This window comes from Oncorhynchus kisutch, unplaced genomic scaffold (genome assembly GCF_002021735.2).
Source record: "Oncorhynchus kisutch isolate 150728-3 unplaced genomic scaffold, Okis_V2 scaffold1074, whole genome shotgun sequence".
Taxonomy (NCBI): Eukaryota; Metazoa; Chordata; class Actinopteri; order Salmoniformes; family Salmonidae; genus Oncorhynchus; species Oncorhynchus kisutch.
Window position 1 is genome coordinate 1 of NW_022263019.1, and position 12,500 is coordinate 12,500.

The following is a 12,500-nucleotide window of genomic DNA, read 5'->3' on the forward strand; positions in this document are numbered from 1 at the left end:
GGAGTGGAAGTTCTGCTGGCTACTTTCCCTCCATGAGAGGTTACCAGTTAGGAAAGGAGACTTGAAACCAAGACTGCATTTACATAGGCAGCCCGATTCTGATATTTTTTCCACTAATTGGTATTTTTACCAATCATATCAGCTCTTTGGGCAAAATACCAGAATTGGGATGCCTGTGTAAACACAGCCAAAGTCTCACTTAAAGTAAAGTTGTTTACAAACTGTTCGCTACCTAGCTGCTGGCTAGTTTAACCTACTCCAAGTCCAATGACGTTAGCTTGTGGTTAGCATTAGCCACATTAGCTACTAATAACATTTACATAATAAACCATTTGGGTAAATTTGGGCAAGAAAAATCCAACTTGTTGCAACTTTAAGCTTTCTTGTCCTATTCAAACAGGCCAACCAAAGGTACATACACTCACAATGTCAGTTACTTGTTAATATAATCAGTTAGATGACTGACTTCTCTAAGCTTGGATACCACCCCAAAGATAAATAAGACAAGATGTAGACTTCTGATTAGCCTTGGTTAGCAGTGAGTCAGACTGCTCCATATAAATTGTTAATCAATCAGTATACTTGATATCGGCAGCTTTTTTTTGTGAAATTGGAGTTGGAGTCTGGATATTCAATTCCAACGAGTCAGAATTGGAGTTCACCAAAAAAGCACTCAGAATGTTTGTGTAGAATATACCTCGTCACAACACTGTGATCTATCATCCACTGGGGCACAACACTGGTTGAAATCAACGTTGTTTCCACGTCATTTATATTTCTACACACCCACTAAGATGTCAAATGTGAAAGACTCCCCAAAATGTGTGCATTGTGAAAAAAGGTTGGAAATATGTATCTAATAGTTGCTAAATGACATTCAAAAGATGGTGGTTAACAGAGTCAAACCTTAAAGGTCTGTTTATTTTTTTTTACACTTGCCTTCAATTGTATCTAGTGTTTGATCAAGGTCTAATAAACTATGGAAATCGTCATAGGACCTTCGCATAGATAAGAGCACGTTTTTTTCAGAATGTTTAGCCCCTCCCCTGAGGCTGTTCCATGCTCTATAAAAGGTGAGCCTCCATTGGCAGGCAGATCAATGAGCAGGAAGTAGTCACTATTTTTAGCCCTGTTAGAGCTGTTTGAAGATGTCTCTTTTAGAATGTCTTCTCCAGACATCGAGCACAGTGACACTGCTGGGGGCTCTGCTGTTTCTGCTGGCCCTTTACCGCCTCTCCTCTGGTTCCAACTCTGAGGAACAGGGGAAGCAGCCTCCAGGACCAGGCCTCTGCCCCTGCTTGGTAACATGCTCCAGCTGGATCTCAAGAGGCCTACCGCAGCCTCTGTGAGGTGAGAGGACGTCCTGAGATTAAACTATGTTGTGGTTTGTTGATATGATCTGGGACATTGTTTTATCTGGCTAAATATATTCAAAATGTCGGTATTTTAGCAGGTATAAAACTTCCAGTTAGTTTCAATAGGCATGTATTGTCAAATCAATATGTTGAGTACATGGTGTTTCAACCAGTTAGCCCTCTAAAATGTTTTTATTTTGATGTGGCCCTACTTACCACACTCGCTCTGAGTTTCTGAATGTTTTCAGAGAATGTTCCTCCATTAATGTTCCATTTCAGTTTTTTTTAAATGTTAAGTGTTGTCAAACAATACAGGTGAAATGATGACCACTGTGCATTCACTCACATAATAGAGGCATTTGGCTTGAAAATCGTATCTGTCATAAATGCTTAAAGGGATTGTTTTGTGTGTTTTTACCCCTATCTTAATAGTTTTCTTGTCACAGACCAAACAACTCACCAAAATAGCTCACACATACTTTAATCCAACTTATATTGCAACAATATCACTCCTGAAGATATGTGTCACATAGAATTATACTTTATTTGTTACAGAACTGCTGCCAACAACCTTTAGCTCAGGTTTTATATTACATTTCATGCATTGTTTACTTCACAGGGCGTTCGTAACACCTGCATTGTTTACTTCACAGGGCGTTTCGTAACACCTGCATGTTTACTTCACAGGGAGTTTCGTAACACCTGCATTGTTTTAAGTCACACACTGATCTCCACAGTCTGTTTGGTTAATTTATTTGGAATAACTTCCAGATGCTTTGAGAGCTTAGTTAAAGGGACAATCTGCAGTTCAAACAATAAAGCTTACACCCCACTACTGTTTTAGGTTAACAGCTGAGGAATGTGGCTGGAGAAATATAACCCCTCTGAAATTATAGACAAACCTATGGATGCAATGACCATCCTAATAATACAATTATAGTTTTAACCATGTTTAGAGGCTACATGTATTTATTTTATGTTTAACAAACTCATACTTTGGGTTCTGATGGGGTATGACAGTTGAGCTAAGCTCATAAGGTATTTCTAGTTATATTCTTCAAGAATCAATAGCTATAATTAGTCATTTAAACTTTAAAAAATGGATGTACCAATGGCAGATTGACCCTTTTTAAACTGGTTTACTCTTTAGAACTCAGTGTTTGTTTGTTTGTAAACAATGTGATTCTAAACAAACACTGTATAGCTTCACAACGTTGTTAAGGGCTAGATTGAATCCGATCACATTTGTCCACTATGCACGTTTTAAAGGCAATGTTCCCGCATTCTCAGAGATCACGTTCACGGAAAAAGCTGCGTATGTCGGCTCAATTGGATATTACCTTTACATTCTGCATTGTCCAATCAGCAATCGGATTGAATCCTGGCCTAAAAAGATCCTTTCATGGATGGTCAGTCCTTGCATCCATAGCGCCATCTGTGAATTTGAGTGGTTTGCATTTCTCCAGCCCCATTCCTCAGCTGTTTACCAATTAAGTGATGGGATGATGTTTTGATGTTTGAATTATAGACTGCAGCTTAAGATTGGTGTAAAACTCAGGAAAACATTGACAGACAGCTTGTGGAAACACCCTTGTGGTCATTGCCTGGTAAGGTAAACAATGGGCCATATGTCATTATGAGCCTAAATAGTACACTCCCCGTCAGTGTTACACGGAACCCAAACTGGCTGTGCGTGTGCCCCATCGTGCATGAATGTATTTGTCCCCACACACCAAACGCCATCATGACACGCAAGTTAAAATATCAAAACAAACTCTGAACAAATTATATTAATTTGGGGACAGGTCGAAATCATTCAACATTTTAAGGCAATTTAGCTAGTTCGCTTGCACTTGCTAGCCAATCTGTCCTATTTAGCTAGCTTGCTGTTGCTAGCTAATTTGTCCTGGGATATAAACATTGAGTTGTTATTTTACCTGAAATGCACAAGGTTCTACTCCTACAATTATTCCACATATAAAACGGTCAACCGAATCGATTCTAGTCATCTCTCTTCCTTCCAGGCTTTTCACCTCTGCTTTATATTGCGATTGGCAACTTTCATAAATTAGGTGCATTTACCCGCCACTGACCTCGTTCGTCTTACCCCCGTGGTATAACCAATGAGAGATGGCACTTGGGTACCTGCTTCTATAACCCAATGAGATGGGAGAGGCAGGACTTGCAGCGCAATCTGCATCAGAAATATAACTAATTTCTATTTTAGCCCTTGGCAACGCAGGCACTCGTTGGAGCACATGAGCAATAATTGAATAACATAGATTTCTACATTTATTTTGCAATGCTGAAGCAGGCGACGCGAGTACAACATGTCTTTTATTCATTTATTTAACTAGGCAAGGCAGGTAAGAACACATTTTTATTTTCAATGACGGCCTAGGAACAGTGGGTTAACTGCCTGTTCAGGGGCAGAACGACAGATTTGTACCTTGTCAGCTCGGGGGTTTGAACTTGCAACCTTCCGGTTACTAGTCCAACGCTCTAACCACTAGGCTACCCTGCCTCCCCTTTTCAACATTGCCTCTCCCTAGCGTTCTCACTACTTAGAAAAATGTAATATTGTAGGGCGTCCTGAATGCCCCTATTCATGACGGTGCTAGAAGCCACGTGAGTGCTAGCTAGCTTCCGACCAGAACGTTAGGCTAGCCAAGACGCAAACAAACTATACAGCTACAAGTAGTGAATGGAGTTACAAACGGATTGTGCTTGCTAAACAAGTTAAATGTCTTACCTGTGATTACATTGTTTCCACATTTATAGAGCTCTAACTATGTGTAGCCTACTTGGACACCGGCTCCCCACAATTTCCCACTCTCCCATGCCGAATAGCCTGAAGCCACAGGCTCTTCTTGCTGGCTCTATTTCCCTACGTGGGAGCATTGCGAACCGTAGGTCGTGATTTTTGACCTGGTTACATGTACATTGAACACACAGCAGGTTTTCAGCATGGTTTGTTGTTTATATATAACAAAAATATATCCAACAAAGTTGTCTCTCTTACACTGGGGTCAATGGAAAAGAATGTTTGATTTTCCCCAATTTGTGGATGCGGTCGAGGGGAATTCCATATTACGTGAATATCGACTCGGAGTATGCCTCAACCCATTTTCTCTTCAATGCTCTCATGGTCAATAGAGCTGATCATGGACTGTTGGCTCTCAGACAAACAGTAGCAATACACAATTGCATTTCTATTGTTTTTTTTAGACTAATTACAGAATACAGTTCACTGATACAATTCTTCTTTAGTAAAGCCTGAGTCCCCTTAGAAGCTTAGACATAAGGGAACGTACATGAAAACACCATAAGTGTACTGAACAATTTTTGGCTTATATATTAACATTATAAATGATATGTTCAGAATTGTATTCATTGATCAGACATTCAGTTGATAACTTACAATAGGCCAGTATAGCTGAAATATTGATCAACATGAACAATCATGATAAATAATGGTGACATTTGACATAAATAGATTCTTAGAGCCATAATCCTAATATACTGTAGGCATCCGGCCTCACTACAGTGTGCAAGATCACACTGATTCGTACAATGTATAACACTCATCTTCCATCTGAATGCTTGAAATAAAACTATACAAAGTAACAATGTGATATCATATCATGTAAAAGTGAATTACTTAGGCTTTAGGAAATGCCACAAACTACAGAGCTTGATGGTGAGGCGAGCGGGAGAGGAGGGGGACCCATGTACCCCGCTTCAGTCACCCACTTGGCCACAGTCACCCCCAAGATATAAGCGGGAGACAAATCCAGCTTTGACCTCCTACCTGTCAGGCCTCTCATACTGGGCAGACAGGGGTCCTGGGATGGACAGCTCACACAGCTTCCCCACATACGGTGCTGGATCAAGTGTGACCTCGTTGAAGAGGCGATCCAGGAGCCTGTCTACGTAGCCTGAAATGTATTTTTGTTGTTGTGACCAACTTGTTTAATTTGTTTTCTTCAGAGGGTTACAGATATAAAACCAAAATGCATGCATATAAAGATAACCATGACCCATTTCCCCCTTAGTCCCTGTACCCCCCCTTCACTGTGGGCCAGAAAGCAAGGAAAGTAACAAAAGTTTAAATACTGTATCATTGGTTTGTATACGTGGGCCTTAGCTGAGTTGTTCTTTACAGAGTCCAATATATTTGTCCAGGTCTCAACTGCTCCTTGTCTAGTACCATTCATTCTCCCTGTTGATAATTCTAATGATGGAACTTCTAATAGTAACTGTGTCCTTTGGTTAAATGGTGAGAGTGAGGTGGTTGCCATCTTAAGAGTCAACATTTATTTCACAGCAGTGCTGCCTGCCAGCAGTCATTTTCTCTAAGAGAGGCTGTCAAGGGGCTGTCATTGTTAAGTAACATAATAGATGGAAAGCAATGAATATTTAAATTCATGCACTTCTACATTTATTTTGTAACTTTGCCCTTGAAGCATTTAACTGCAGGGCACTCCCACATTAGATGAATGTGCTTACCTATTTCAGGGGACACAGTGAACCGTTGGCGCCAATTTCATTGTAAAATCTTTCCTTGGTCCAAAACAAACTTAAAATGTATACTTTGATGGTTTGGATTACGGGATGCCAAGGTAATATTTTTCCATTTTCTGTTCCAGTTAAAGCGTGGTTCAGATTCAATTAGATCTGTGGGCCATACTTGTTTAATGGCTAGCTCAGATATGAGCTTTCCAAAAGTTGTTTATATTATACAGATCAGTCCTTTCGGGAGCCCAGATCATGTGTTTACAAATCTCATCATTGGATGGTTTGGTAGTCGCGTTTCCCACGGGACTCCATAGGCCAACATAGCTGACCTAAGTTGTAAATATAGAAAAAACGAGTTGCCTGTAATGTTTTTGAAAAGGGAAATCTTTCTTAAATGGATCGTGAAATGTATTTCATTTTATTTACTGTTCTGAGTTATGATACTATCAATTAGCTGATGTAGTGATCTACTCATTTGACAATGTGTTTTTGAAGTACTCAATTTGAAATATGCAATATTTAATTGTTGCACCTTTTTCTGAAACTTTTCAATGTGTGTATTTTTTATTTTTGTGTACCTGAAATGTTCAATTGATTTTAAATGAATAATTATGACTAGGGCTGTTACGGTGACCGTATTACTACCACACCGGCAGTCACGAGTCATGACAACAGTCAAATTCACGTGACCATTTAGTCACAGTAATTTGGCTTCTCCAAGCTCTGATGCTGCTGATGGTCATTAGTAGCCTACCAAACATGCTAAATGACTGGTACCCAGCACTCTACTGTGCCTCTAAATACTCTGACATCACTGCAAATGTAATCTAAAAATCTATTCAAACACTTCATGAGAGCTCATGAGTTCATGTTGCGCAACATTTCTATAGGCCATGCAATTGCGTGAGAAAAAGCCTCTATTTAATAAGAGGAGGTTCCCATCAGCTTTCTATAGGCTATGCCTACTATATTTATTGCTCAGCTTTCCTAATATTAAGCACATTGCTTCTCTTTACAACAGAAGTATAGCCTACCTGGCTGGTATGAAAATGAACCGTGGGAAAGGCATCCTTCATTTGCTATTTAAGTGCTTTACATAAATTACATAAATGTTTTACCCCTGCCCCCGTTTGAGACAAATGCATAATAATGGTCCATTCTAAATCAAAACAAATGTTACACATATACAGTGCCTTGCGAAAGTATTCGGCCCCCTTGAACTTTGCGACCTTTTGCCACATTTCAGGCTTCAAACATAAAGATATAAAACTGTATTTTTTTTTGTGAAGAATCAACAACAAGTGGGACACAATCATGAAGTGGAACGACATTTATTGGATATTTCAAACTTTTTAACAAATCAAAAACTGAAAAATTGGGCCTGCAAAAGTATTCAGTTAATACATTGTAGAAGAAATAGCATAATCGTTTATCAACAATTTATGCTAAACGTTCTGAACTGTTGTGTCAGGCTCATTGCTTAAAACAGTTTTTTTTAATGCTATTGGTTGTATTAATTTGGGATCTATCGCATCCCACAACTATCCCAGACTATGTTTGGAATATTTATTTCTAGTTAACTTTTGTACTATGGGGGATAGTAGATTGACATGGAGTAGTGCTTTTGCTGTTTGTTAGGCCCACTTATCTTGTTGGCTGACAAAAAGTCAATTACAGTTCTTCCAATATGCACCTTGAATTTGGATGCAAGCAGTTATGTCCCTCTTCACTTGTAGCCTGTGAGAAAGACCCAATCACTGACAGAGCCATGTGAGTGAGAGGCTTTTGGAAAGCAACCAGGAGAAGGGAATTTACTTAATTTTCATTTGAACAAGTCAGTTAAGAACAATTTCTTATTTACAGTGACAGCCTATTGGGAAACAGTGGTTTAACTGCCTTATTCAGTGGCAGAATGACAGATTTTTACCTTGTCAGCTCAGGGATTTGATCCAGCACCCTTTTGGTCACTGGCCCAACACTCTAACCACTAATCTACCTGCTGCCCCTTCAGCCCAAAGGCAAGACGGCCACTGGCTGCAAAAGGCATGGATTTTTTTTTTAGGTTGTACACAAAGGGAATGCAGCAAGGAACTTCGAGGCATTATCAAGCGCTTGTCAAATTGTGAATGAGACTGATGAAGTGTGTACAGCCTGCGCAAAAAACAAAGCAGAGCTCATGCCCTTCATGCTTTTTCAAATGATCATTAGTCGCATCATGCAGCCTTAGAATGTATTAAAAATCAAAACACTTAGCCCAACATTTGTATCACAACCAAAGCTAAATAAATAACTCTAAATGAAGCATATAGGAGGACCTGTTTCTTTGTTAACCGCTCAACACAGAATAGCCGTGTGCAAATATCCTTTCAATTTTTTTCAGCTATGTTAAATTTCATTCTTCATACTATAAAATATTTCCACGTAATTCTAACCAAATCTTGCCTGCTGAATGAACTAGTGAGCCCACAACCATATGGCATAGCCAGATCAGGGCCTAACATAAGGACAACTCAGCGTATGCTATTCTGTTCTTCTGAAATAGACTACATTTTCTTCATATCATGTTTCTAAAATAAATCATGGATTTATTGTGATGGTGTAGGCTATATTACATGGATTTATTAGACTTTTTAAAATGTTGATGTTCCGAAGGTCTGTATTGATGGCTTGTAGTCTATGCGTGGAAGCCATGAGATGGTAAATGTGCTTATGTTAATTAACGGTTAATTACCGTGAGACCGGCAGTTATTTGCTTGACAATCACCGGCTCTTTCATGACCACAGCCCTAACTATGACTTCCAGTATGTTGGGTCTGTCTTCGCAGGCTTCACAACATATCCCCTTTGCTTGGGAAAGCTGATTTTTGTATCACAGCATTCCTAATGCGGTAGTTGCCTGGGAAGCTATGCACACCGAGTAGATGTTTAATTTTCTAAAATGTCTCATTATAGCTTGATGATAGTGGAAAGACAAAAGGAGATGGAAAGTGAAATAATAATACCTCCCCACCATTATGATTAGCCCCAATGACACAAGCTACATCAACTGTAGGACAACCCACACAATGGAATAGAAGAATATGATTGTCAGTGGTAAATTACAAGTACTATACACAGGGACTTTCACTGGGGGGAAGCTTTGCCTTCACACAGCCTGTCAGCACGCTCTGTTGTGTTTGTGCAGTCTTTAAATCCAGTCCGATGAACACTCCAAACAGCCTACCGACAACTGAGGCATCCGCATGGTCCTAAAGGACGTTGGCACGTTTTTTAAAATCACATTTCAATGATAAAACTGGGGGGGACAAACATGCAATTTCATAATGTGGGGGGACGTATCTGAAATTGCATTTTTGTTCCCCTCAGTTTTATCATTGGAATGTGATCAAATTGTGGCAACTGTGTGCTTTAGGGCCATGCGGACACCTCATAGTTGTCGGGAAGGCTGTAACAGGCTGTGTGAAGGCAAAACATCTGGAAGGCTGGCTGGACGAGCACTTGAGAGTTGAGCACAATTCAGTCAGTGTGTATGTGTTCCGCTCTTTCATCGAGTTGTAAAAGGAAGCAGAACAGAAAATGGCTACTTTAGTTGACTGATATAGCTGGCAAGGTAACTGTTTAACTTTACAGAAAAAAATGAACTAATGTTTATTCGCAGTGCTGGGCTAGTATTGTAACTGACATGTAACGTTGTCTAATGTTTCATCCCCTCTCGATTGAGGTGAATGAATAAGCCACGCTAGTGAGTAGCTACCACCGCCAGGTCAGCTCTAGTCTCTAGTTACCTGGCAGTTGCGAGATGAGACAGTAATAATAACCATCTAACCACAGTGAGTTGTATTAGTCAGTATGGCAATGTAACGGTATTGATCTGTCAGTTTCCCTCGCTAGTTCCCTACTTTTCACACTGACAGTCATAAATAGCTCTAAAGTTACAGGCTTCACTGTCATGGTGCACAGTAGAGGTCTGCGCAGGACTGATTTCTAAATCCTGCTCCTGCTCTTCCACCCGCTACAGCAAGAACTGGTCTCAAACCTAACCGAAGTCCCGCAATGACATTTAGGCTTATGTGAAGCAGCTCATTAGCCAGCCATGGTCCCAGCTATTTTGCCCCCTATAGGCAATATCAAATGCGCAAAAATAACTAAAGATATGGGCTAAATTAGCTGAGATTCTCACATGGCCCTTTCTATTACTGGGCTATATCAGGAAATATGCTAGATGTAGTTTAAAGAGAGCAGAGTTGGAGAAACTTACACTTTCTCTTGAGCTATTTTTATAGCCTACCTTTTTAGGAGTGAGAAGATTTTCAGACTGAGAAATATGGGTGATCAATATGTAGCCCTATTTCTAGGCAATGTAGTAAACTATAGCCTAATCATAGGCCTATTTAGGAAATATATTCAATTGGAAAGATAACTACACTGTGCTTCTCCGACCACGTATACATAGGCTATAGTCTACTCTGTTTAGTTGAGATCTCGAAAGGTACTGCTACTGAACTGGAAGCAGCAAGAATGATGACAGCGACACTTGACGTTTAGCAGTCTTATAGGTTAGGGAGGGAGGGAGGGAGAAGGGACCAGTAACTTTATCAGCTTTTCCAATGTACCAGCTACTGTACTTTTTTTTTACTTGGGTCAAACTGCTATGAACTGATTACATTCAAATATCATCGAATTTGATTTAAAAAACATGATTGTCACTGTCCGGGACCTTTTTAATAAACCATGCATTTAGTCTTATTTTATGTTCTACAGCTGTCCAAGAAATATGGGTCTGTTTTCACGGTTCATTTTGGACCCACAAAAGTGGTCATCCTGGCAGGATACAAGACGGTCAAGCAGGCGCTGGTCAACCATGCAGAGGAGTTTGGGGACAGGGGCATGCTTCCTGTGTTGTATGATTTCACCAATGGACATGGTAATGTAGTATGTGAAACTTGTAATCCCGGTTAACTGTTGCATTCAACAATATTCTGTCAAGCAAGCATATTTGGAGCTATAAATACTTGACAAATATATGATTCTCTCCTGACATGATTAGTTCCTGACACCTGCACAATGTTACTTTTAAATAGGTATTCTGTTTGGCAATGGAGACTCATGGAAAGAGATGAGGCGCTTTGCCCTGGCGAACCTTAGAGACTTTGGGATGGGCAAGAAAGGGAGTGAGGAGAAAATCTTAGAGGAAATTCATTACCTGATCGAAGTGTTGGAAAAACATGAGGGTAAGAATTCGTAGGTCTGATTTTGAAAACCAAAAAAAGGATTACATTTAAAAAATCCTTAGGTTTTCTAATTGAATTTCTGATCTTGATCTTTTTAATAGGTAAAGCATTTGACACAACCCAGCCATTGAGTTATGCTGTCGCCAACGTAATCTCCAACATTGTGTACGGCAGCAGGTTTGAATACTCTGACTCCAAGTTCCGAGCCACAGTGGATCGAGCCAATGAGAACCTACGAATTGCAGGCTCCGTTTCAGTTCAGGTATTGTACTATGTGCTCATGATGTTTACTTTGCCATTATTCTCAGAGTGAAAAACAAACTGGTCACACTTGACTAAACCAGGAAAATGTAATAGTCATTCAAATTTGTACTGGGGTACAGGAATAATAAAGGGTAATTCATGCTTAACTTTATGTTTACGGGGAGATAGTTGTACAACATGTTCCCCTGGCTGGGCCCTTGGCTGAAAAGCAGGAAGCTTTTGTTGAAGAATATTGAGAACAACAAGAAGGAGATGGAGGAGCTGGTGAGGGGGCTGAAGGAGACTCTCAACCCTCAGATGTGTAGAGGCTTTGTGGACTCGTTCCTCGTCCGAAAGAAGACCCTGGAGGTATGAAATCTCAATTAAAAACAAGATAACTCATGTAAAATATACGGTGTCCGTAAAATATATAGGTTCAGAACATTTGTGAAACAGCACAGTTAGAAATATATGGCAAATATAAATCAAGCTGAATGGTCTTCAGAGATAGATGGGTGGGGTTGAGGGTAGCTGAAGGATGGGAATAAATACAAACAAAAGATAACTATTGTGCAGTGGGGCAACAAAGTATTTAGTCAGCCACCAATGTTGCAAGTTCTCCCACTTAAAAAGATGAGAGAGGCCTGTAATTTCCATCATAGGTACACTTCAAAGATGACAGACGAAATTAGAAAAAAAAATCCAGAAAGTCACATTGTAGGATTTTTTATGAATTTATTTGCAAATTATGATCACAAGAACGGAAGAACGGTGAGCAAAAATCCTAGAACCATACGGGGGGACCTAGTGAATGACCTGCAGAGAGCTGGGACCAAAGTAACAAAGCCTACCATCAGTAACACACTACGCCGCCAGGGACTCAAATCCTGCAGTGCCAGACGTGTCCCCCTGCTTAAGCCAGTATATGTCCAGGCCCATCTGAAGTTTGCTAGAGAGCATTTGGATGATCCAGAAGAAGATTGGGAGAATGTCATATGGTCAGATGAAACCAAAATATAACTTTTTGGTAAAAACTAAACTCGTCGTGTTTGGAGGACAAAGAATGCTGAGTTGCTTCCAAAGAACACCATACCTACTGTGAAGCATGGGGGTGGAAACATCATGCTTTGGGGCTGTTTTTCTGCAAAGGGAC

At 40.0% G+C, this 12,500-nt stretch overlaps 1 pseudogene; it reads left to right on the forward strand.

Moving 5' to 3' along the window:
• Positions 1-1,111: 1,111 nt before the first annotated feature.
• Positions 1,112-12,500, forward strand: part of LOC109881695 (cytochrome P450 2K1-like) — a 20,992-nt pseudogene continuing 9,603 nt past the window's right edge.